Source organism: Pongo abelii, chromosome 13 (genome assembly GCF_028885655.2).
Source record: "Pongo abelii isolate AG06213 chromosome 13, NHGRI_mPonAbe1-v2.0_pri, whole genome shotgun sequence".
Classification (NCBI taxonomy): Eukaryota; Metazoa; Chordata; class Mammalia; order Primates; family Hominidae; genus Pongo; species Pongo abelii.
The window spans coordinates 55,183,845-55,211,260 of NC_071998.2; the positions used below are offsets into that span (position 1 = coordinate 55,183,845).

At 33.8% G+C, this 27,416-nt stretch overlaps 1 protein-coding gene across 11 annotated transcripts in view; it reads left to right on the forward strand.

The window, feature by feature from the left end:
* The window catches only part of RFX3 (regulatory factor X3), a 314,864-nt gene that overhangs the window by 9,571 nt on the left and 277,877 nt on the right, over positions 1–27,416 (forward strand). The gene's annotated exons all lie outside the window — the stretch shown is intronic.

Sequence of the window (27,416 nt, forward strand, 5' to 3'; positions counted from 1 at the left end):
AATACCTATTCTAATCTTTTTGCTACCTAGGAATCCTTCGACCATCCCTTTTTTAATGAGCCCAAAAAGTTTTGAAAGACTTTGCTTACCAATTTATACTCATTAAATAATAATTATTCCTTTTCCTCTACTTTAAAAAATAAGGCACAGACAAGCTGCCAATCACAGGCTTGGATTATCATTTGATAACCAGTCTTATCACACTGCATTAATAGAATGCTAGCCCAAAGTTATGTTTTAGTTTTACTCTGCCGCCTTATAATGGGCTCCTTTTACTAGGTTTGCATAACTCTCCTGGTTAAAGGATTTTAGATTAAGAACTAATGATGTAACATTTCATTATCTGTTATACTCCCACTGTCCAGTTCATTGTCCCACTTATATTTTTATTTTCACGTTAGACATGAATTATTTCAAAGCAGTCTGAGCCCTATTTATAAACTTTATACTGAATGCAGTCAGTAATGTTTAATCATGATAAATAGTCTAGTCAGTTGTATAAAGATGAGTTTATCAAGGAATTCTACATTTTTATAATGCATTGCTTAGAATTGTTACTTTACTAAGGGGAGAAAAATGTGTGAGGTTACTACTTGTGTACCTACAGCAATAAATAATTTTGGGATAATTTGTCAGTCCCAATCTTGAGTTGTAAAGTAACCTTGGAACATTATTTAGTATAATATATAATATGAAATCATTGAGGAAATATGTCACTTGTGGCTTCCTTTCATTGGATATTAAAGATGTTTAAGTAACATTTTCAAGTTGGCTGCTTAATTATTGAAGTTGCTATTCAGTAATTTCCTTTATTTCTATATTTTTCCTGAACATTTTCATCAGAATGAAATCTTTTTCTCATTTTAGAATGATCTATAAACAGTCCTAATGTTTCTCAAACTGGAAATTTGACTTATATATTTCAGTTGAAAATTTACCTGATACTATATGTCTTTTCTTTTTTGCCAAAGCATTGTATGTTGTACAGATGTTTGTCTCTGTCACTCATTTCACCATTCTCCCCACTCCCGTTAAGTGTTTAGTTATATGACCCCCTTTGCGTTATTTTTGTAGATAATTAGCCCCAACATATCAATTAGACTGACTCTTAGCTTAGCCACCTCCTCTGCTTCCTTTCGCCAGTGAATTTGACACACATTTAAAAGGAACTTTTGGGAAAAGGTTCGGAAATGTGATTTGGATGGTCAGGTTATGCAGTCATACATTACTTAATGATATGGATATGTTCTGAGAATTACGTACTTAGGTGATTTCATCATTGTGTGAATATCATAGAGTGTACCTAACACAAACCTAGATGGTATAGCCTGCTACATGCCTATGCTATATAGTATAGCATATTGTTCTTGTCTGTAAACCTGCATAGCATGTTACTGGACTGAATACTGTAGGCACTTGTAACTCAGAGATAAGTATTTGTGTATCTGAACATATCTAAACATAGAAAAGGTAATGCATTGTATTAAGATGTTTAGTTGGTTATGATGTCACTGGGCTATAGGAATTTTTGAGCTCTATTTTGTTATGGGATGTGGTTTGTTGTTGACAGAAACGTTATGTGGTGCGTGACTGTATGGTTATTCTTACCATTTCCAATAGTCTATTATTATCTTACAATTTCTACTCATCTGACTGTCCTCTTGGACAAATATATAATCTTGTTCCACTAACTATGTAATTTGAGTGTGGTTTTGATTCAGAAGTCTCCCTTCCTAGTCCTGGCTGTGTACTGGCCTCTGGCTAAGTACCTTAGGGTTAAATCTGTAGTCCATAAATACTGTGTTTGCACAATCACAGATGCCTGCTGTTGTTGACTTTTAATTCCTAGATTCTTCTTTCTCACTTTTATTAGAAGCAGTAATACCCAGCTAGTACTGCTTGCCTTTGCTTTAGAGTGCTTGGTGAAGATTTCTGGAGGTTCTTGGTAATTCCTGTTTAGGCAAAAATGAGGTATTGGGTAATAGGAGTTGAGCTCAGGAAAACTAATAGAGTGAGGCAGCTGTCCTCAAAATAATAGTGTGTTAGTTGGTAAGAGGAGACAGATATAATGAAAGATGATAAAAGGAGAAAGGACAGCGAGTGACCAGGCCAAGATATAAAGGACTTCAAAAATGCTAGCCAAAGGAGGTTAAAGAGAAAGAAAATAAAGGTTCTCACTCTATTTCTAACTGTAAAACCTTAGCCTAGTCACTTATACCCTATAGGTCTCAGTTTCTCCATCTGTAACATGAAACAATAGGGCTATGGGATTTCTAAAGCCCTTTCAAGTCTATGATTCTGTAGCAAGATTGACACTGGGAAAGGGAAGGAAACATGCCAATAACATGGAGCCAGGAATTGGCATTTCCCTTACTCATATTCTCAAAAGCTAGCAAGTTGTTTGCTTATTGTTTCTTCTGGTAAGAACAAGAAAGAAAGAAAACCCACAGCTTGGTGCTAGCATAATGGCCATACCTATAGCAAAGTCTCAGAAGGTTCCACCATTTCAATGGCTTCTGTAGAGAGTGGTGGCCAAGTGCCCTCATTTTCTCACCCACATAGGAATTAGCTGAGTCTCACAGCTTGAGCTCCTGCCGGAGCCAGCTTCTCTATGTATGTGTGCCAGACAAGTGTCTGACATTTGGGGCTCCTCCTGTCTGCTGCTCACCAATGAGATATTTAAAACAGGACATAATTTCCCGAGTATGTGGATAGGCAATTTAACAGAGAGAGAGAAAGAAAGAGAGAGAGTGCGAAAGCAAGCGAGTGCATGTGTGCTCTCTGATCAGAATAAAAATTAATTTAGGTTTCTGTTGATGTCATTTTTAAGACATTTCTTCCCCAATTATTGAGGCTATTCAACTGGTTTTTAAGAAGAGCTAAAAATCCCGTCAAGGTCTAGACAAGCTCTGAGAGCCTTTGGACTTCTTTGGGGTCCCTGGTCTGGAAAACATTGCCATCCTCCACACCAGTCTCATATTTTTCCATCGGTAATAGTTACTGCTTTTCTTTTTCTTAATATTGTTTATACTTGGATAAGCATTCTTTTAATTCAGCTTTGGTAGCAGAAAAATAGTCTTTTGTTTAAGAAGTACACATTTTCCTAAATTTTAAAAAATGTTTACTTTAGGCCAGGCGCGGTGGTTCATGCCTGTAATCCCAGCACTTTGGGAGGCCGAGGCAGGCGGATCCACAAGGTCAGGAGATTGAGACCACCCTGGCTAACACGATGAAACCCCGTCTCTACTAAAAATACAAAAAATTAGCTGGGCGTGGTGGCAGGCGCCTGTAGTCCCAGCTACTTGGGAGGCTGAGGTGAGAGAATGGTGTGAATACAGGAGGCAGAGCTTGCAGTGAGCTGAGATCACGCCACTGCACTCCAGTCTGGGCAACAGAGCGAGACTCCATCTCAAAAAAAAAAAAAAAGTTACTAACTAGTAGACTTATCAAGATTTTAGAACATAGCAGGCTAAAAGAGGAAGCATTTTTGCATTTATTCAGGATAAGTCATATATTCTGCTGTATCTCAAGTCTTTTACCAGCCTAATAGGGGAGTATATTAAAGCTTAGATTGTAATTGTTGTTTTAAAAAATTTATTTTTGAATGGTTTGTTTTTTACTGATTAATTTAGACATTTTCAAGTTTCTGGACTACATTCAGATTTGCATGCCTAATAGCATTTGTGTATTTCAGTATAACTTTCATCTTTAAAATATATCTCATCCCCTTCAGTCTCAGTCAGCATAGTTTACTTTAATGTGCAAAACCATTTTAGAGATTCTTTGCTTGTCAGTTAAGTTTCCTCCATGTTTTAGTTGTGGAGGAATGGGGGAGGTTGCTGTAGAAGGGCAGGAAAAGCAGATAGATTTAGAAATCATATCCTGCTTCTATTGTTAGACATCAGTGCATTACATATTTTCCCCAGTTAATTTTCCTGGACCATTAAGTTCAGGCAGGTGTGGGGGCTTGAGGTGGGACTTACGGGGCGTGGGGAGGTGGGAGACAGAAGACTCAGGTGATCCAGTATTTGTTCCAGATTTCTTTCCTTACCTACTGTAATATTGTGCACAGTACATCTATTTTTGTGAAGGTGGGCATTCTGTTTAATTTTGTTAGTGATTCCTTTTTTCTAAAGAATCGATATATCTGTATATATCTATCCATTAGTACGTTAGTAGATGGAAAATAATATCTTTCTTTTTTAAGGAACCTGAATTTTGATTTAGGCATGCACAAATTTTAGAAAGGTAGGAATTAAAAAAAAAAGACTGGTGAGAAAATCTAGTTCATAAGCAAGGTAACAGTAGTGATGCCTTAAATCTACCTCTTTATGTTTTGCTTTGGATAAATGGTTTTGTGGATATATGTTTTTGCATTAGAATTTAGGTTTTCCCCGATACTATTTATGCTATTTTAAATAACCAAAGAGTAAAATCTGTCACATCAGGCATTCGCTGATGGGCATCTGATTATATCTAATGACAGTCTCAGAGATGAATTTTGATGACGTGTCAGTTTAAGGGTCATTAATAAAAAACATGAAAAGCTATTATATGAGTAATCTGAAAATCACCTTTACAACTTTAAAAGCACAATATGTATTTTGATGTGCCATGGTGAAAACCCAACATGAAAAATCAGTACGTAACACGGAAACCCATAAATTTAGATTCTTTGTTTCATAAAATGATTATATTGCATGTGTCTTAAGAGCATTTTAAAATACTTTGTTTAGCTCACACTTGTAATCCCAGCACATTGGGAGGCCGATGTGGGAGAGTCCCTTGAGCCCAGGAGTTCAAGACTAGTGTGGGCAACATAGTGAGACCCTGTTTCTACAAAAAATTAAAAAATTAGCCGGGTGCAGTGGTACCTGCCTGTAGTACCACCCCCTCAGGACTGAGGTGGGTGGATTGCTTCAGCCCTCAAGGTGGAGGCTGTAGACAACCCAGAGCCTGGGCAACAGAGGGAAACCCTGTCTCAAAAAAACAAAACAAAACAAAACACAACTTGGTTAAAAAAGTTACTTTTCAATTAGAGTGTAGTAGATATATTAAGAAAAATGGAGTTTAACTTAGATAATGTGTTTTGTATGTGTGTGTATGTAGATATTTAGAAAGTCATTTTAATTTACATTTTGCTTGGTGTTATAGAACAATCAATACTGTTTTTGTGCACTGATTTTTGCATTATCCATCTCTTGGAGGATCATTAGGAACATTTAGTATTTCCACCTCAGCGCTATTTTCTTGAGGCAAAGAAAATTAGGGGAACTGTTTGATGGAATTCTTTGAATGACCTTTGTGTGGTTTTGTGAGCAATTTTTAATAGTGTCTCACATTATATGATGATTTTTAGAGGCTACTTTCAGTTAATAAAGGCCATGAATGCTGAAATTGAATTAAATTGTAGTTAAAGACAAAAATTGTAATTCATTCCAATCATAGGAGTTTAAAATATTGTGCTGTTGGATCAACATTTGATCTTCTCCTTATTTTTAGAAGTCTGCCGAGTTTTGAAATGTAAAACCTTTTAAGTAATATTGAATGAGTAGAGCTGTATAATAGTTGTGGGTTTATATTTCAGCAAAGATTTGAGTGCCATATGTCTTGGAAGTAAGGTGGGATTCTTTTATCTTGGAAGTTGGAAAGAGATTTATTTTAATATTTTGATTGGGTTAGGTTTGCTTGAGCATTTTTGGGGGTTGATAGAAATGCAAATGACCATGGACTGGAGATACAGATCAGAATAATTTGTGAGAGGAGGTAATTGCAGTGATCCTGATGCAACACTCACTGCCAGTCCTACTGTCCATGATAAACTTTAAAGACTTCTTTCTTTAATGATGTAAGCCTCTCTATTAAAATGTGTTTTGTTAATTTTCTTTGCTGCCTGGAATTTCCCAAATGTACATTATCTGGGAGCTTTGGAAGTTCCAGTTTACCTTCTGGATTATAAACCTTAGAAAGAATGCCAATAGATGGCACCCCATGCCCAGAACAACACCTTAATCTGAAGGAATGGGGTAAAAAATGAAGAGCAGGATCATATAATTTGAAAAACTAGAGTATGAACAGTGACTAGTACAATGTAGAGAAAAAGAAGTATCATTTCAGGGACTAAATATGAATCCCAGTTCACCATATTCTGCATATCTAGTAATAATATCACTGCTATGACTGATGACATTTCTAATATTTGATTCAAAAACATTCTAGCAGAGACCTAAGATAATTGGATAAATTAGTCTCTAAGCTTTTGGTTTTTTATTTTGTCTTTTAGCTTTAATTTTGAATGAGGAGTTAAAGGATTTATATCAATGTATATTTAGTGCAGTACTATTTTGGTTAATTTAGGAATCCTGAAATGACTTGGATTTTCATTGAGTTTTAAGGAGCATAAAGAAATGAGAGAAATGGGTTATTAGATACAAAATTGCATATTCTCGGCTATGTGGACATATTTTTTAAGGTTTCCAATTGTAGAGGGTTACAAAAAGGACATACGATATATGGGAATCAAGAAGGATAAAAAAGGGTTGGAAGAGATAACTGAAAAGTGGAGTTGAATGAAATTAGTAGAGAATTTGGAAATAAAGATAAAAATAAGGTAAGACGGAAAAATTACAGTATGAATGGTGAAATAATTTGTTGAATGAACAATTTCTTTTTAAAATCTTTACTGTGATTTTTACCTAATGGGAGGACCCAAGGAAAAAGATTGTACTTAGCCTCTTTTTGAGCACCACATTTTTTTTTTTGTTTGTTTGTTGGAAATTTTTATAACAAGGTGCTGGGATCTTTGACTAGTATTGTATGAGGTTTGACTATTTCTAGACATTGTATATAGAAAATATTAATTGAGATGTTGCATCAGAGTTTTCTTGTAATTATTTTATTATTACAAGGTAATATATTAATATATAAAATACACAAAATTAGTATATCCAGTTGGGATATCTGATTAGTTTATCTGATATCTAAAGCAGCCTACATTTGTAAAGTCAGTATATAGTAAAAAACTGTGTACCATAAATGTATATATTCCTAAAACATTTTATATTTTGGAACATTTAAAACTTAAGTTGGAGTAGTATAATAAACTCCCATATGCCCATTACATGGATTTAACAAAGTAGTACCTTCTATTGTTCTAAAGCTATATAATTTGAAATATTTGCTTATTGAAATAACCTTGAATCATTCTTTACTTTGTGTTGCTTTGAAAATATTTAAATCTTATGCTAAGAACAGATTCAATGTATACTTGAAAAAATGCTTATGTTTAAAACAAAATATTTCAAAACGATCTTGTTTTTTTCTCTCAGCACAGCATTTCTCTTATTATTTATTATTTTTATTTTTATGGGTACATGCTTAGGGTATATATTTATGGGATATTTTGATACATGCATACAAAGCATAGTAGTCACATAAGGGTAAATGGGGTATCTCTCACCTTAAGCATTTACTATTTCCTTGTGTTACACACATTCTAATTATACTTTTAGTTATTTTAAAGTGTACAATAAATTACTGTTGACTGTAGTCACCCTACAAGCACAGCATTTCTAAACCAGGAAGTTTGTTCTTGGTTTCTGGTCATATCTTTTGTTTAGTAATTGAATTCAAGGCTCCTTTACTTGAATCTTGACCCATCATTAAGAAAGGGAGAAAGTCCAGGGACAGTAGCCCATATTTGAAGAAACTTGTGTTGAAGACTAACTCTTCCAAGGGTGAAATGGGGTTATCTTTTGTCTGCCATTCTTTTAACTTTGTTTGTGGGTAGATTTGAGTAAACAGTTGTGTCATTTTGTAAGTTGATGAGGGAAGAGAATCAACTATCTTCTGCTTCTTCTGGAATATTTCCTTCAAAGTTTGCTACTCATTTTGTTTCTAATAGAACATAAAGGAAGAGACATCTAAGAGCTAATGTACTGATAGTTTATGATATCACTCAAAGCAGTTTAATATTTTGTGGTTTAGTATCTTCAGGGAATGAGGAGGTTCCTTCTCTTAGTTTTTTTATTTGACTGAGGCCAGATTGGTATGAAAGAAGTTTATTTTACAATTCTAAAATCTGTAGCCAAAAAAAATCGTAATTCATGTAATAATAGTATTATTGCATGAAACTATTCTATAATGAGCAGACTAGTATTGTAACAAATAGTGATTAATGGCATTTTAATAAACAACACAAAATTTATACCTAAATCTTTTTAAAAGCTGATGTTTTCTTGTTTGAACCTAATTAAGTGATTAAGATATGAAGAGGTAAATACAGTACATTAAATAAGCTTGCATTTTTTGTTTGTATAATAACTTTAATTGCCAAACTTCATTATGATCCAAAGGGTTCAGTGGAATTGTATATGACTTAATAGTATATTTTGTGGCGGTCTTTAAAAATATTTCTGTACAGAGTAACTAGACAAACTGAATAGTAAAGTGATACAAAATAATCAAAGTGATATACTAATTAAATGATCTTATTTTAGAACTAAACTGTTTCTTTTCTCAAAGGGTTATATATAATTCTAAGTGACATTAGGAAACATCTTCATTACGTAATTCTGCCTATTAGATTTTTATACTTTTGAAAAGTAGATAGAAGATACAGTGTATGAAGAAAACACCAGTATAAAGTTTAATGAGCCAAACAATATGTGAATAAAACGTAAATGTAACCCTGTAAAACAAAAGATTATAGAATGTACATTTTATTTTCAGAAATATTTATAGATTTCCTTATGAATTTAATGCAATATCAGTTTCAACATTTATAGTAACTTTTTCTGTGCTTTTAGATACCTTGTACTTAAAATCAAAGTATAATTTTATTTGGCTTTTTATTATTTTACATTCTGTTTAGTATCAATGAAAGCTCAGGCAGTTTTATTCTAGTGTTTCAAAGTTGTTTAGTTTTAAATTTGACCACTACTACATTTGCGTTATAGGATATAATTTAAAAATCAGCCATTTTCAGTGTGGGAATAATAATATTGATCCACTTATTCTATGTTTGAGTAACTCCTCAATAACTTAATGCTCTAATTTGGAAGAACACTGTCTCTTCACATTTAAAGGAGAGTTTTGTTTGTTGCTTTTTTTGGGGGGGAGGGGCAAGAAATGATCTGTATCTTATAACCTGACCCTGTTTGCATAGCAGCTAAGCTTTTGGGTCTGGAACTTCAAATCCCCTATGATGAGTATCTTTCTTTCTCAGTGGCCATCTTCAGCCTTTCTTCCTATCTCTACTTATTTTACTGCCATATTCCACTGTCCCTTTACTATGTGTGGCCCTGCAGAGCAGACCAAAAGAGACAGCCATGGGACTACAGCAGATTAGAGAGGTGAAAAGGTCTCTCACTAGAGTTACACATGTTTCCAAATGGCCCAAATATATAGGATTTCAGTAGAGACATAATTAGAATGTTTTATTTTAGAGTCAGATTCTTTTAGTTGGAATGGACTTGGGAAGTTATCAAGTTGAACCCCTCCTTCCTCCTCCCCACTTATTTTATAGGTAAGAAAACTGAGGGTAAGTGGCTTGTACAATGACATAGAACATCAGAATTAGGACTGTTGAACTCCAGCCTCCACACTCCTCTACAAATGTTCTTAGGGCTAATACAAAACTTTTTTTAAAGGCAAAGTACTCAAATGTACTGCCTTTAGTGTTTAAAGTACCTGTTTATCTGTAATTTTAAACTCCATATTTTTTCTAGAAACAGCAAGTTTTATAAATCTGCATTCAAAGTTTGCATAAATATCTTAATGTTTTAATTATTTCCAACTGTAATTTTTGGTATATAGATTATTTTATTTTAGAATGATGTAGAAATAAAATTTAAAAATGTTTTCCAAACCATAAGTAGGCTTTATTTTAAGGAGAAATGCCATACTTACTAGGTTTTTTTTAAAAGAAAAATATTATATATTTAATTCCTATTATTTGTATTTCCTCTTATTGGGAATTAATGATGTATGTCATAATCAATGTATTAGTGTAAATAATTTTCTGTCCTGGTATGCACGTCTTTACCTTTTTGATGAGGGTAAAGGTGCTTTTAATTGTTTAAGAATTTTTGTAAAAATTCATTTAATTATGAATTTTAAAAATGGAAATGTTTGTTCTTGTAGGTCACTCTCTTGTGGAACAAAAGTAAAATACTGGCAGCTGATATAGGTGGTACAAGCTGAGACTTGCCCAGCTGGGCTTTAAAAGCGTAGCAGCACTCTTAAGTAGCAGTGAATGAACAGAATGAATATATGAACGGACTGCCCTTTATTCCATAGCAACCAGACGCAATACCAGCAACTATGCTATTATCTGATTTTTTATTTTCTTAATCTGAGTTTTTGGAAGGTTATGTTGTTTACTTTTTAATAGTATGGTACTGTGGCAGGAATTGTAATTACCAAGATTTTGTCTAATTATTTCTCTCTCTCTCCTCTCTGTCTCTCTCTTTCTCTGTGTGTGTGTGTCTGTGTTTTACAATTAGAAGTAAATCAGTGAGCTCAGGCTTGAATTTAGTTTCAGTATTGTGCTAAAGATGAACAGTTTGAGCCCTAACCCTGTTAATTATTTGAAACAGTCAATTTAAGAGAAACCAAGAATATGACAACTGAACTTGCCAATGTAACCTGATGCTCTCTGCAGCCTCATTTGTGGTAACAAATATGAAATGATACATTTATATAAAACAGGAGTATGTTTCCTATGGGGGAAAACCGCTTGTCATTTGCTTTTAACAAGGTGTAAATCCCCACAGATAAAACTTCTTGTAAAACTGTTCCCTTTGGATTTAGCCTCACCTTCAACAAAAAGGGAGATGTAATAAACAAAAGTATGATGAAATATTAGTTAGCTCTTGCATTTTTTGCCTAGAAGTTCCTCATTTTTATTCTTTATCATTTTTTAAAATTTAATGCTGCTGTTTCAGATGAATTGAGAGAGTCAGAATATAATGCATTATATCATTTTGCTTTCTGTTAATGTTTTTAGGGGGAGAGATCTAAATAATATACTTTTAGATTGAACTATATTTCTGATATATCGACATATATACTGACTTATAAATTAGAATGGAAAATACAAATATTGAAAGTGTAATTCAAATGAATAGAAAGTGCTAAATACTTGCAAGTCTTAAATGGAGATTTGAATATAGAGATTGAGTTACCAGAGTAACTAAATACTAGACTGCTGTATTTGTTGGATGTGCAGAGAAGGAAACTCAAATATGGAACGTGGTCTTAATGTCTTATGAATCATTTTTACTTAACTTTTAAAATTCAGATTAATAGAGTCCTCTCAAAAGAAGATTTTTTTGAATTTTTAGAAATAGCTCAGAGTTTTATGTTTCCTTCTGTCAGAATCTTTTCAGGATTCCTCATTGCCTCTTCATCAGAGTCGTTTAAGAAATATTTATTAGTTATCACGGTGGCCCACAGAACAACCACAGTCTTTGCTGTTAGGAAGCTTATAGTCTCATGTCCATTTTCAAACTTGTATTTCACCACTTTTCTCTGTACTTCCCCTTTTCTGACCAGTCTACATTTCGTATCTGTGGGATCTGCATTTGTGAATCCAACCAGCTGAGGATGGGAAACACTTGAAAAAAGAAAACAATATATAACAACACAACAATAAAAAAAAAATACAGTATAACAACTATTTATATAGCACTTACATTGTATTAGGAATTATAATTAATCTAGAGATGATTTAAAGTATACACAGGAGGATGTGTACAGGCTATACACAAATACTATGCTATTTTATATAAGAGAGTTGGGCACCCTTTTTTAAGATGGAGGTCCTGGAATCAATTCCCCATGGTTACGGAGGGTCAACTGTATTATGTATTGGTTAAGAGCATGAACTTCAAAATGAACAGCCCTGGGTGTGAATTCTAGCTCTGCCACTGACTAGCAGTTTAATGTTAGTCAGATTACTTACATTCTGTGAAATAGGATTAATAAAATCAACCTGAAAAGATTGTTTCAAAGATTACAGTATATGATATAGTCAAAATAGCACTGTGCCTGACACGTAAGTATTTAATAAATGGCAATTGCTATTATTATCCTATATGGTATCCTGAATTCTGCCTTATCATTTCTTTTCTCTAAAACTTAGTTCTCATCCTTTATTCTATTAGAATGTGTTTTCTACCCTACTTCAATTAATCTCTTCTAAAATTTGAGTGGTCTCTAACTTGATGGGTTCATTTCTAGTAATTTCTCATTATCTCTGCTAATTGGAAATTGTGATTTAGATTTTTGTTTGTTCAGTTGTAAATGCTTAATCTTTCTAAATTGTTTGTAAGCTTACTGAGGGCAGAAGACTCCATAATCAAGGTTTTTGAACTCAGCATGAGACCCAGTGTCTTTTTCTAGTAGAAACAATGAATAGTTGTTTAAGCTTCAGATTGTCAATTTCGAATCTCTAATCAAATTTTAGAAAACACATTTCACTATTTAAAAATTCTGTTTAGTTCTGATTTTACAATGACCTTTCAAGCAATGCAGTTTTATTTTTATTATTTCCATTGGATTTATTTACTTCCTTTTTTTTCCAAAATGAATTTAATGGCATGAATTCATGAATTTTGGATATTTCTTCAAATAGAATATCATGTAGCTGGCAGTGGATTTGGCTGACCTTAATCTAGGTCTTTTTCTTCTTACCTTTTCAAATGACATTTTGTCACCTCATTCTGTATTTATATATATACATTTCTCTATATATGAAATTCTAGACTCATATCTATATATAGATATAATTCCAGACTTGTTTGGATTTTCTTAGTATTCAACAAGACTAATATTTTACTTTCAGAAGTTGGGGAATGCCTTTAAGGATTCTATACCTTATTTCTATTTTCTAGTTGTGACAGGGTGCAGGAATTCCTTAATATAGGAGAGACATGTGGGGCATTATGGGAACCTTGCTTTGGAGGACTACTTTGAATATCCCAAACTTTGGGTTTTTCCTTCTACTGCCTAACTTTACTGTGCCTGCTGGGATGTCAAAAGTAGAGGATCAGGACTTCAGTTCCAGGGTTACACCAAGGCAACCAGTAGTATCAGAATGGAATTACTACAGTAGTGAGATCCATGTTTGCATTTGTGATATTTTAATTAGGGTTGCACTATGCAAAGGTGTGATTATGTCTGCTACAGAGACTTTACCCTGAAAAACCTTTTTTTAAAAAAAAAAAAACAGAGTTGTCCTTCATAAATCTATCCAGCCCTCATTTTAATCAGTGTATATTCATTGTATACCATCTCTCAAGATGGTGAGTTGCTGAATTTAGTGCCATTTGTGAAGTCATCTTAACCTCTTTCCAGACTTAAGGAGTGCTCTTCAATTTCTATAAGTTTTAATACACATTCTCATTTCACTTTTTAAAAATTATTGCATTCATTTCTTGAGCAAATATTGGCACATAAAGTAGGGGCCAAGAAGTGAACTGCTGTGAAGGATACAAGAATGAATAAAACTGATCATTCTTCAAGGGCCTCTGCCCTTGAAGGAACTCACATTCAAACAATTGGGGATGAGGGAGAGAGAAGATAAATGAGTATGTATTATAATAGATGGTTGTCAAGGCTATGGAAAAAACAAATGTGAGAAGCAGGGGGGTAGAGAGTGTAAATGATATGTAAATGATGGGGGTGGAGAAGGTTGTAATTTTAAATAGGGTGATTAAGAACACCTTGCAGATAAGGTAACATTTGAACAAAGACCTGAAGGAAGGAAGTTTTGGATATGTCTTCAAATGTGGCTTTGTATATTTATAATATAATATTGATACTTTGATAGCTGCTAGCCTTCCTTTCATATTAAAGAGTCCTAATTTTTACATCTGTCCTCACACAGCACTTTCTGCCTTTCTCTTTACCCCCTTTTATCATTTTTATATGCCTTTCCCTGAATATATATAATATATATTTTATATATTTTTATATATATCTACATATATATATAGATATAGATATAGATATATATATATATAGAGAGAGAGAGAGAGAGAGAGAGAGAGAGATGTATTGACCAAAACTAAGGAATTGAGCAGATTGAGACATTTTCAAAACTAAATTCTTGAATTCCACCCTACCTGCTTCCAAGTTGGAGGTTCTTTGGAAACACTTAAAAAATTGAACAGCATGTGCACATGAAGTGTTAAAAGTAAAAATTACAATAATAGGCAAATAGAAATTAGAGTTAGCCAGACTGCTAATTTGGTTGGTTATACCCTTAGTTTACTTATGGCTAATTTAAATTGGACAGAATCTTTGCATATGATGGCTTCTGTGATAAAAATGCTCTTCAGTGTTTTATATGAAACAATGTCATTGTTTATATAGCATAGCTATCATCTAGTCATCTTTAATAATAATTTATGAATGGTATTTATTTGTAAAACTTTGTACATGTAAAAAGACATAAAAGACAAATGAGAGGTTGTTTAAATAAAAGTTACTAATGGAGGCAAATTGTCTTGAATTCTATTATTTTGACAAATAGATTGTCATACTGATATTTTTAGAATGGGATTTTCTGTGTACTAGTGTCACAATCATATTTTCCATTTCAGTTTGGTGTCCGATATTCAGTTTGGTGTCAAATATTCAGCATTATGTGCCTGTCATCCATTATGAAATGTACAGTTTCACAGTATTCGAGGCTATTCTACTGTATTGGACTACTTAAAAAGTGGTACAAAATAAAATATAATGAATATAAAATAAATGTATATATGTTTTTTAAGTTATTTAAGGAAACAGACATTTTTATGGAACCTTAAGCAAAAAACAAAAAACTACCTTTCTGTGTTTGAACTTATACAATTATATATACAATATTTATTTTTAATCTAGGTTTCTATCCTGAAAGGCCAGTTCAATGATTATACTTGCAAATATGCCCAGGCATTTATGTCTGAAGTGAGTCAGCTGTGCACACATTTTCTCAAGCTGTGGGCCAGAGTCTGTTGAAGACGAGTACCTGGTTATTTCTGACATTAAAAAAGTAAAAAATTAAGCAAAATTTAGTATCTCCACTTGTTTGTACCACCGTTGTGTTTATGAAAAGATATGTGAAGTATAAGAGACTTTGGTGACCAATGAGTCTTCTCTCATGTTTTTCCTCGTAACTCTTTTGATTAGGAAACATTTAAGCATATTACAGCACAGAGCAGTTTGATAAAATGATGAAGAGAATTTCCATGTATCCATCACTCTCCTTTAAAGTTAACAACTTATGGTTAATCTGGTTCCAGCTATAATCATTTATTCCCCACGTATCTTATTATTCCCATTGCTTTTTACCTTTGGAAAGAGAACCGACATAGATGACTCAGGGCTAACATTCACATTGCCAGTCCATTGCTCTGCCTTGTATGTTGTATTAATCTACCCTGTGGATGGAAGGGTGAGGAAAAAAAAAATCGTGAAAATAATGGAAGTTTCTAAACAAGTGTTAAATTTAATATTTTGAATTATGAACTGTCATATTTCTGTTAGATTTAGAGTTGGAATTGAATACTGTATAATTTTTCAAATTTAGTATAGACTGCAGAAAGACTGAAAGTTCTGTGAGATAGTATCATTTACCTCTTTATTAAGATGGCTTTTATGTTTTTGAAAGATTTTCTGTGTATTTTTCTTTCACTAAAAATTGTGAAATATATAAGTGAGTTTTTGGCATTCATAATATGATGTGGCTGAAATTATCCTTTGGATTTATAGAATGTACTTCAAGGTACCCTTTCATTATCCTCGATTATTAATTTCAAAAATCAGCTCATTTCAGTATCTCATTTTTAGATGTATAAAGGTGAATGGTAGTAGTTAAAAAGTGAAAGTGATTTTTTTTTTTTTTTTTTTTTTTGAGACAGAGTGTTGCTCTGTCGCCCAGGCTGGAGTGCAGTGCGCGATCTTGGCTCTCTGCAAGCTCCGCCTCCCAGGTTCACGCCATTCTCCTGCCTCAGCCTCCCGAGTAGCTGGGACTACAGGCGCCCGCCACCACCCCGGCTAATTTTTTGTATTTTTTTTTTTTTTTAGTAGAGACGGGGTTTCACTGTGTTAGCAAGGATGGTCTCAATCTCCTGACCTCGTGATCTGCCCGCCTTGGCCTCCCAGAGTGCTGGGATTACAGGCGTGAGCCACCGTGCCCCACCGAAAGCGATTTTTAATAGAAGTTAGAAAACGTGTTTAACTGAGGTTACTCTTATAGTCATTTCTAATCAGTATCACATTCCTGTAATAAATTTTAATATTAAAAATTTCTTTGGGCAGGGCACGGTGGCTCACATCTGTAATCCAAGCACTTTGGGAGGCTGAGGTGGGTGGATCACTTGAGGCCAGGAGTTCGAGACCAACCTGGCTAACGTGGTGAAGCCCTGTCTCTACTAAAAATACAAAAATTAGCTGGGTGTGGTGATACATGCCTTGTAATCCCAGCTACTCTGGAGGCTGAGGCATGAGAATCACTTGAACCCAGGAGATAGAGGTTGCAGTGAGCTGTCATTGCACCACTGCACTCCAGCCTGGGTGACAGAGTGAGACTCTATCTCAAAAAAAAAAAAAAAAAAAAAGAAAAAAATATGTATCTTTTTGTATATCAACATCCTTATTGACCTTGGCTAAACAAATTGTTGAAATAATTTGAAGAAACAAAATAAGGAAATAGTCTGTCAGGAGAAAGGAGAAATAGTATTTTTATGGCCCTCGGAATAATTTTATTTTTCTTTTTATACTTGGTAATACATGTGTACAAAAAAGTATTCTAACCTGTAAGTCAAGTTCTTGGTTACCAACTCTATATATCAAAGAATTTACAATTCTTGATAAAAATTATGAAATTAAGAAAAATCTGTTCTATTTGGCAACATTTACTGAGGATCTTTGATTTTTAAAAATTTTCTTTTAGGAAGGTGGGTAAATGGAGATGAAGCAAATGTAATAGGGTGTTACTAGTCCAAGAAAACTGGAATTTGCCAAAAAGAGGCTAATTGCATGGTGGAATATGTTATTTTATATAGCTACATAGTATATAGTTTCTTTTATGGATGCCACACTTAATTATATTGAAGCTTGTAGCCTTGAGGAGACAAGGACCCAATGAATACCAGAAGGCACATTCCAATGACACTGCCAGTATAGATATCCATACCTGTTGGTTTTATTTTTGCCATTTAGTTAATAGTATTGACAGGGTTCTAAGTATTCATGTAAGCAATTTAGAACTTTGATTCTTTAAGATCAGATCCTTAACATAATTATTTAATATACTCAACTAATAATTGACCAAGTATTAAATAACTGTTTTGGAAGTTAACACATTTGCCTAACACATGCCTTGTGACTAGTATACTCCTCAGTAGAATCTGACTTTAATAACTTTATTGACTGGTGTGTATTTGTGTAGTGCGTGTGTTTGAATGATTTGTTCTTATTTGGGAAATACCAATTTTAATTACTTTTAAAAGGTTTTCATACATTAGGCCCTATAGAATTAAGTTGAATTTTTCTTGTCATACAGGAGAAGTAGAAAGTATTCAAATTAATTCTTTGTAAAATTAAGTGGAGCCTATAAGTTACTAATCTTGGTTTTTACATTGTGTCTGCTGACATCACTGAATCTTTTAAGAACTTTTTTTTCTGAGTTGCATTTTTTTAAGAAGGATGAAGCAAGGAATATATAATTATTGAATATAAACTTTCATATTTGTTTTCTCTTTTTTTCCTTTTCTTTTCATCCGGAAAATGAATCCACATTTCTTTTAACAAATCCTCTTTCAATTCTCTTTCTAACACGTTCTTGTCTCTCATTTTTTTCTACCTCTTTTCTCCCATTTGCTCTGCTGTGCTGTGCTTTGCTTTGCTATGCGCTGTTTCAGTTCTAAACCACTTTAGTGAACCCATTCTCTTCTTGCTTCATCCTCAGTTCTTTGGTCAGATGTTGCCTTTACACCTCAGTGTACTTCAGCTCTCCTTTATTGTTGATTTCTTGGCCTTTCTTTTTGGATAGTTGTTCCACATTCCTCTGTTTGTTGCTCTGGGGTACTTTTAGAGAAATAGTTAATTTCTTTTACTCTGCTTCCTATAGTGTGTAATGAGAAGAAATGAAAGCAACCATTGAAGGACAGATAACTGGCTCTTTAAAAAGGAATAAGGTAGTGCAGTTGACAGGTTATTTAAAGGGTTCCCAGCTCAGAATAGTTAAGTTGAAGGGCTAAATGCTTCCAAGAATGTAGAGAAAATGTCTAACTTAAAAAAAATTAACTTTCCAAAGTTGCAGGCAATATTAATATAGCAAGAATATCCTTGGAAAGTCCTGGATAGATTTTCATAGTTAAGATGATTATTGTTGTTTTTGTGTGTGTGGTCTTTGGTATTTTATGATAGAACACCTTCATCTTGGTCTCCAAATATCTTATGAAAAAGGCTTATTTAAAAATAAGTAATACAAATTAGTACAATTTCTAAAGGAATTAGAAGCTCTCCCTTAACATCTATCCACTTTTCAAAATCCATTTCCCACAATTTGACTTAACAGTATTTCATTTATAAACTCTGCTGTGCTTTTCTTCTCATTTACATTCAAATCATGCTGTCTAATTTTAGTAAATTTATGTGAATAATTTATTAAGTGTTAATCTTTAAAGTTATAGAATGTGCATATGATAGGCTGGTATGGATTTTATAATTAATATAAAATTATTACTGTCCAAAAGTGATGAAAAAAAAATCTCCGTTTTTATAATGAAATGTGGAACTTCTTGATTTTTGAAATAATTTTTTGGGGGGAATGGTTTTTATTTTTACCAACTTCATGATTTCTGGGATTCCTAGTTTTAACTTATTTTTCTATTATTGAAGTTTATAAAAGTTGAAGGTACTTGGTGCTGCTTTTTTCCCTAAAACTTGCTCAGTTCATTTATATACATTATGACCTTTTAGGGGACTGCATGAAAATAAAAACTTGGGATTGGTAGGTGGTGTAATTGAAATGTAGATGATAATCTGTTCATTGTTTGTTTTACCAAATTAGTTAGGGATTCTGAGGATACTTTTGAATATTTGTGTATGTTTAGCATTTTGTCCCTTTGTTAGAAATCTCTCAGTGTGACTTGTTTTTAATAGGATGTGTCTTGAATTGTAGGCCAATCACTCCTGAAAAGTATTAAGCCCTTTAAACACACTGGTTGGACCCATAGAGGGAAGCCTACAGGTTTATTAGCACTCCTTAGCCTGAAAGCACAGCATACCCTTTTAGGTTGCACAGCAACAGACTCCTAGCAACCATAATAGATTGAATTTCTAAGAGTGACCAGGCCGGATGTAATAATAAAGCAAGAGGTACAAACAGTTGTCATGGTTTTCTTTTCACGGTAAGCTAGTTTGATTTGGGAAAGCTTAGCCTTTCAAAAATGGGCAACCTTCTTATAAAACTACTACTGTTTGTGCACAGGACTTGTGGTATTAAAATAGCAATAATAGTACCAAATTTAAACAGCTACTGCTTAAAAATAATATACCCAAAATAACAACAACAACAAAAGGATATCATGTAAAGAAGTTTTCAGGGAAGTATTTTTAAACAGTTTATCAACAACTTAAAAATGTACTATAGCAAAATAATCATACTTTTTAAAAATAAAAAATTTATATTTCTGTTTTCTCACTCTTGTTGTGATCCTCTATTTAATTTTGCAGCAGCCCCTTGTAGTTTTATGTGATTTAAGTGATGTTCATATAAAACTGATGATTATAATAAACTTAAAATCTGTCTAAGAAAACAGGCTATTTGAACTGTATATGAACAACATTTTTTGAAATTAAGAACTAGTAAGTAGTGGAGCACAGAATTTATTAAAGAAGAGTAAAGTGTTAAAATATATAATCCTTTACAGTGACAGTAAAAGTATTGGTGATATTCCTAAGAGTGTAATATTGTGCTGTAACTTAACATTTCTCCTTTGTGTCCTTTAGTATGTGATTGCTAATGTAGACATGAAAAGGAGATTAATTCAGATACATTCACAACCTGAAACAAGATGCTTCCATCAAAAGAATCAGATCCTCATATAGCTGCTAGAGTTGGAACTACAGTCTTTGACAGCAATAAGCTGTAAATATACACACATGCTAATACCCTTGATTTGTTCATCTTTTGTGTCAGCATTTGGAAAAGATTGTTAAAGTGGCAGTTATAGTAAAGACTGGCAATTACAGTAAAGAGCAGAAATTAGGTATTTGTGACCTATTATATTTCATTAAAAGACTTCCTTATTAAAATGGCACTGCTTACTCTGATTACTTGACAGCTGCCCTAAACAGATTAGAAAATACACAGCTTCAGCTAAAGGTAAAATCAGCCTCTTTAAGCAAGCTTATGGCATAGAACAAGTAAATGGTATAGTGTAAGCAATTTTTTTTCTAACACATTTGCTTGAGGTAGAGATGTTTATCAGTGATTAAGTGGTGTATTCTTTCGTATTCCTGTAATAATAGTTTGCCCACTGTGGCATTTCCCATTGAGATATTTTTATACACCCATCTGATATCATACTATTTCCTACTAGGGGACCTTATTATGAGGCATCCTAGTTCGAGAGATCAGCATGACTTCACCAAAGCATCTTTTTCCTGCTAAGTGATGAGTTACAGCTCCAGCTCAATGTAAATACTGCCTTTACTAGGCAAAACTCTAATTTTTGGAAGTTTCACCGCGAGGTTATCAGTTTTTTTCTTTATCCTTTAATAATCCACTGGAGCCACTGTGAATTTAATATTTAAATTTGGGCATCACTTTCAGAACATTGAATTGTTTGCTTATTTAGAGAAGAATTCCTTGTGGCACTTGTTACCTTCAAGATATTTCTGTTTACTTTGTTATATACTATAGTGACTTACAATAGTGACTGTAGCACTTTATAGAATAGTACTGCCTATCAATTATTCTGATTGTAGTTTAGCAGTTAAGTAGCCTGAATTGGTACATATTGTAACATTTCAAGACTTTGTCCCTATATTTCACATCATGAGGTATGGCATAAACACTGTAGATCAGCCTGTGAGGATCAAATCACAGCTCACTCTTGAAGACACAAACACAGGTTTAGTATGAAGCAGGTTTGTGGGAAGATTACCTCCTGCAACTAATCTTGAATGTAGATTTTTGTCAGGACTGTCACAACATTAATAGAAGGCTTGTTGTAGTACTTGCATGGATCTGTGAAATTTCCACAAAGATGCAGACTGTGCTGTGTGAGACAGTTGTATGCCAGTTCCACATACACAAGTATCTTTGACTTACATCTTTAGCGTAATTATTTTAATCTGATGCATCTTGCATGAAGTGTGTTAGCTTGCAAAGTTGTTAGGGAAAAATGTGAGTTCTATTGAATAAGAGAAACCAGAGTTCAAATCCTGGTTTTGTTATTTGATAGCTAATTATCCTTAAATAAGTTCCTTAACTGCCTTGATCCCAGATTTTTAATGTAAAAATGGAAATATTACCTACTCTATAGGGGTTTAAAATGAAAGATAAAGTGAAAGGGAAAATGAGATAAGCGTATAGAGAGAGCTTAACATGATAGTACAGAATTAGTACTCGAACTGTAGACGCTAGTATTCTTATTTTCATCGTTCTGGCGTAGTCTTTGTGGTATAGGATATGAGGAGGGTTTTGCAGGAGAGGGTAGCAGCTGAAAATAGTAACATGGCAGTAGACAAACAAAATTGTTTTCAAAGAGGAATGTTGTGTACTGTATATTAAGTCATTTTCAGTATTGGTAAGTGATTAAGAATTCTTTAAACTTTTATGAAATGACCTCTCATTCAGATTTCAATCTTGGGGCAGGATCTTTAAAGATTACAGGAGCAGTAACAGAAAAAAATATGCACTAAGAGATGAAATACTTATTACTTTGCACAAAGAGTAAAATTTGATTAACAAGTTTAGTTATTTTATTAAATATATACAACGAGGCTCGTATTAAACAGCCTCTCTTTAAAATTTTCTTCCATGTAAAAATCTGTACGAGCAGAAGTGACTAACCTGCCCAGGCTTGTGTAAGCACCTTACAATGTTGATAGAAGAGAACTGAAAATGAATATAGCTTCTGCTTAGAAGAAGTAAGGCAACAGTGGAGTCACATAAAAGTTTGATTACCTTTGGCACTTTTTGGCCCCTCCCCTAAAACTATTTAATGTGCTCATCATTGATTAACAAAATATGGTTTATATTTGAATATATTCTGTTGTTGCTTAAGTGACCATAAAGGCATTTAATTTAATTATAAGGTAATATTTTTAAAAGAATAGAAGTGGTTTGAAATATAATAGTGGTTTGAAGTAGCTAGTGTGATTAAACTGGTTTAGGCAGTGGCTATCCTATTTCAATTCTTTGAGGAGGGTAAATCCAGCCTAAGATTAATGAAAGGAAGAGGCACAGAACATGCTTAACATTGCCTTGATATTTTAAGAGTGGGAAGAAAACCAGGCTAAAGTGATACTTTTAGAGCCAGGGGAAACAGTACTTACACAGTTGTAGTTACGCAGATACAGTCTTTCAGCTAAAACCACTAGCTGATTCTATTGTTCTGCACATTTTAAATTAATGATTTTTTTTCTTGAGTACAATTTATGTATGCATATTATTAAGCCACTTAATGACATTTTAAAGAATTAAATACTGCCCAAAATCCAGAAATGTTAAATTTCAGAGTTAAAATATATTCTATTGATAGCCGCCATTTTTTTACATCAATGAATATGTAATTCTAATTTATTTTGTGTGCCGCAATCTCTGACTTATGGATGGTACAGTACAGTTGACCACTTGTAGAAATGTAGAACATAATTTTACCTTTTATGCTTAATTGCATATTATGTCTAGCTCAGTGAAGATTCATACATTAGCTTCATAAATTTTCTTGCTACATAGAATTTTTTTTTCCTAAAAATGGAGAAGTTCTTGCTTTATGGTTATCTTTTTTTCCTTGATATTCTAAGCACTTTGAATGGTTGAATAGGGGAAAGTATAATATATATACACGTACATTAATATACATACATATGTAAATACATACACATATGAAATAGTGTGGACTTCCTTTTCAGGGCAATTTAAAGTTAGAATTCTTCATATTGATATAATTACTAGGTGAGAAAAACTAATTAAACTACCAAACTTGTCCAGACTCTCACTATTGGTAAGGCCTTTTAACACCAAAATCTTTTATGCAAACTGTACACTATATATAAATGCTTCTCAAAGTGTGAGTGGAAGACCCCCTGGAGGCCCTTTTTCAATTCCCTGTCTGTGTGAGGCTGCATTTTCTTCATAACTTCAGACAAAACAGCAGATTGAGTGCAGAGCTAGATGTGAGAATCCATCTTCTATTAAGCAAGACATTAATGGATTTTATAAAAATGTACACCAGTTCCATAGTTATCAAATTTTATTTTGGAAAATTTAGATTATTTTATAATTTAAAAAATATTAACATAGAATGATTACTATTTTTTTAAATTAATGAATGTTTATTATATTTCCCTGTTTTATTTTCTAATCAGATGGGTATAGATAGTTACAACTATGATTTACTGAAGCCTTACCAGCTGGAGAGAGCCACTGTTGCTCATCTCTTCTTAATTCTGCATTCAGAATGTCACATTTCTAGCTTGAAAAGTAGCCATTCCAGAAGTATACACACCATGGAAATTAGTAGAAATCACAAATCTGACTTTTTTTGGTGGGGAGGGAAAGAGTGGAATGTTGGTTTTAAACATTTATCAGTACATGACTGGATATAACACATCCCAACAAAAGTTCTTTGGGATTCTCAAAAAATTTAAGATCTGAAGGGGTTCCAGGTGAACAACTCTGCTTATCACAAAAGAACTGCTGCTTGTTACTATACTATGCAAATTTAACACCAGAGTCTATGCAAATATATGATTGAGGCAGAATTTTCAGCCAGGTACTCTGTCTCTAGAGCCACTTTATCAGTCTTTTTTTCTATAGTGTCTTCTAACAAGATTAATTACATAAAGTGATTTGAAGTCAAAAGATACGTGATATCTTTTGTGGCTCTCATCATACTAAGTACATAGGTTAATTACTTATTGACTGGTTCAAGACTCAGTATTTTGGGGATATAGAAAAATGGAAAGAAAAAGATTTATGGGCTTGAGTGGTTAGGGAAACCTTCAGAGATGAGGTAAAGCAGGACATGGATCTTAAAAGGTTGTTTTGGAGGTTTATTGGCTGTGAGGAAGAGGTTAAGCATATGATGGCATAGAGGCAAGTATGATTTTGGTATAAAGAGTTTGAAGAGCTTGTTGGGAAATTGTGAAGCAGATGGACTGGAAAGGAAATGGCTTAGGATTTGGACCTTAACTAAGTTTATAGGATAACCAGCCAGTGTGTGTATATATATATATATATATATATATATTTTTTTTTTTTTTTTTTTTGAGACGAGTCTTGCTGTGTCGCCCAGGCTGGAGTGCAGTGGTGCCATCTCGGCTCACTGCAAGCTCCGCCTCCTGGGTTCACACCATTCTCCTGCCCCAGCTTCCTGAGTAGCTGGGACTACAGGTGCATGCCACCACGCCCGGAAAATTTTTTGTATTTTTAGTAGAGATGGGGTTTCACCATGTTAGCCAGAATGGTCTCGATCTCCTGACCTCGTGATCTGCCCGCCTCTGCCTCCCAAAGTGCTGGGATTACAGGGGTGAGCCACCGCGCCTGGCCTAGTGTATATTTTTTAAAGATGGATCACATGTTAAGATGAAACTGGCCCTTTAGGGAGGTTAATCTGGGAAATCTGTGTAGGATAGATAGCAGAGTGGATCTGAAGTCAGGGGAACCTCTCTTAATCATCTGAAAGGAAGCATATGGTACAGAACTTGGGCTTTTAATTGAGAAAGACTTTGGTTGAAATCCTTTTTCTGCTAGTCTTTTACTTTGAGTTCATGGATAAGATGTAGATAACAACTAGCCAGTGGGGTTGTAAATATTACTGAGGGTGTGAAAGAGCCTAATACAGGTTAGATGCCTGGCACCATGCTAGGACCTTCAGTAAATTATTATCAATACAACATTTATGACTGCTACTACTATAATAATAATACTGTTATTATTTGATGAGTTATAATGAAGATTCAGGCTGGGCAGCCGTCCTTGTAAATAGGATGTGGGGAATCAGGCCCACCCCAACACCAATAAGAGCAAGAATATAAATGAAAGCTCATTCATTATATTTCTCCATACTTAAATGTTGCATATCAGTAAAGAAATGGTTAAATCAAACATCCTCTGACCTCCTAACTTGACCAGAAACAGCTTTATAATGAGATAAATGACCACTTAGAATTCTCAGATTTTTTAAGCAGTTCTGTTCTAGAGCATAGTGGCAAAGGGAGAGCTGACCCTTTGTCACCTCGTCTGTGTCCTGCAGTCTACCTCCATTTTTCATATCCTGGGCTCTTTGCCATAGCATGCCCACAAGATCATCCCGCAGGCAACGTTGCCCCACCCCTTGCAAGCTATCTGTTGACTACCCTGTAGGCCTAGAGTTGAGTATGCCTGAATCTCCATCTGTCATGAGGAGTATAGTCAAGAACTTTGCATGGGAATTTGGGGTCCTGGGAATGTGCTGAAGTAGAGTCTGAAGGATTCAGGGAGTGTGGTCCTGGGCTGTGCAGAATTCTTGCCTCCCAAGGAGGTACCTGGCCAGAGGGCCAAAGCAAGCTCTCTAAAGTGTGTGGCCCAAGGGCAATGGGCCCTCTCGCCTGAGTCTCACAGTTGCGCTGGAAGGGACATCTGACATGAGTGACAAATGAGCAGGGCTTATTTACTATTAGTTATGGGGTATGAGAAAATGCGAGTGAAAAAAGATGAAAGATCACTGGGTTTCAGGAGAATTATGGAGCCACTTAGAAAGTAGGACAGTATTTGGGAGTCGGTAGAATGGGACCTGAATGTAGAATAGCCATGTTTTGCTCACCATTATATCCTCTAGCACCTAGTTACCTCCTAGCACATTGCCAAGCATCTAGTACTGACTCAATAAATTTTGAAGGGCAGAATAAATATTTTGAATAGTTGTGTCAGAGATGAAAATAAAGTCATTGTAGAATATAGAAAGAAACAAGGAAAATAAGGTTTTGTGGGTGAGGCCAATGTAGCACTTCGGATGGTAGATAGATAGCATCGATTAGCATGGTCATCTGTAAACTCTTAGTGTGGAGGGACTGTATTATATATTTAATTTTTGTATGTGTGATACCAAACAACTAGTCTTTCTTAAATGAATAATTGAATAATATACAAGAAGGAACTTTTAAGAAATGAATTGGATTTTAAAGTTGAGTGACAGAAATTTGTATCATCAGTAAACTGGTATACCTGAGGAAGTTGTAATCATAAAAAACAAAGAGATCCTAAGCAATTGTGGTTTTTGCTCACAATGAGATAGGAAACAGTGAAAGATATGTTCAAAGAATATGTTTTATTTGTAATTTATTTGGAAAGAAGTAAAGAACACAGATGACTGTAGACTGGCCTAAGATTTTCACTTGATATTTACAAGGTATATATAGGGAAAGGTAGTAGGAGAAAAGGATTAGAAGTAATGGAGTAGGTTGAATTATAAACATTTATAACTGCAGATATGTTTGACTCATGTTGTTCAAAATTGTTAAGTATTGTGTAGTCGCTTAGTTAATAATATATGTGTACTACAAATAAGGCCTCATGTCAGAAAATATACTGAGAGTAAAGTAAGAAAATATAATAATATAGTTAAAATTGCCAAATTCTTTTTGAGAATCCAAGTGTGTTTATTACTGTAGATTATCACATTTTTGATGTATCTGGTTTGTTATCACCTAAATACGCAGCAAACACCTGTGATTGTTTTAGTGATCCTTGTCTTGTCTTCTTCAAGTAATCCCAAATATGTGTATTTAGACTGTTGCCTATTCATATATACTCAGCTGTGCCTGTTTGCTTTGTTACTTTTCTGTGTCTAATGGAGCAATATAAAAATTTATGGCAACTGTCACTTAATGTCACCTTTACCTTTAAAGAAAAAAGGTAAAGCCAAATCATGCCAGGTAACTACGATGCTCTTTATAGTTAACTAAATTATCAGATATACTTTGTAATAAGTTGATCTCTGATATCATGGGCCAAATTTAGGGAACATACATAAACACATACATGTAACTATGTTTGTATATCATTGCTACTCCACATTTACTTTACTAGCCAATAAAGATAATTAGTTTAAAAATAAATTGTGTATTCTCCTTCCTTGAACAAAAGATCTTTCTTTTAAAAATTTCTATAAAACTAAATTATTTTTAAGGAGTGAGCAAAT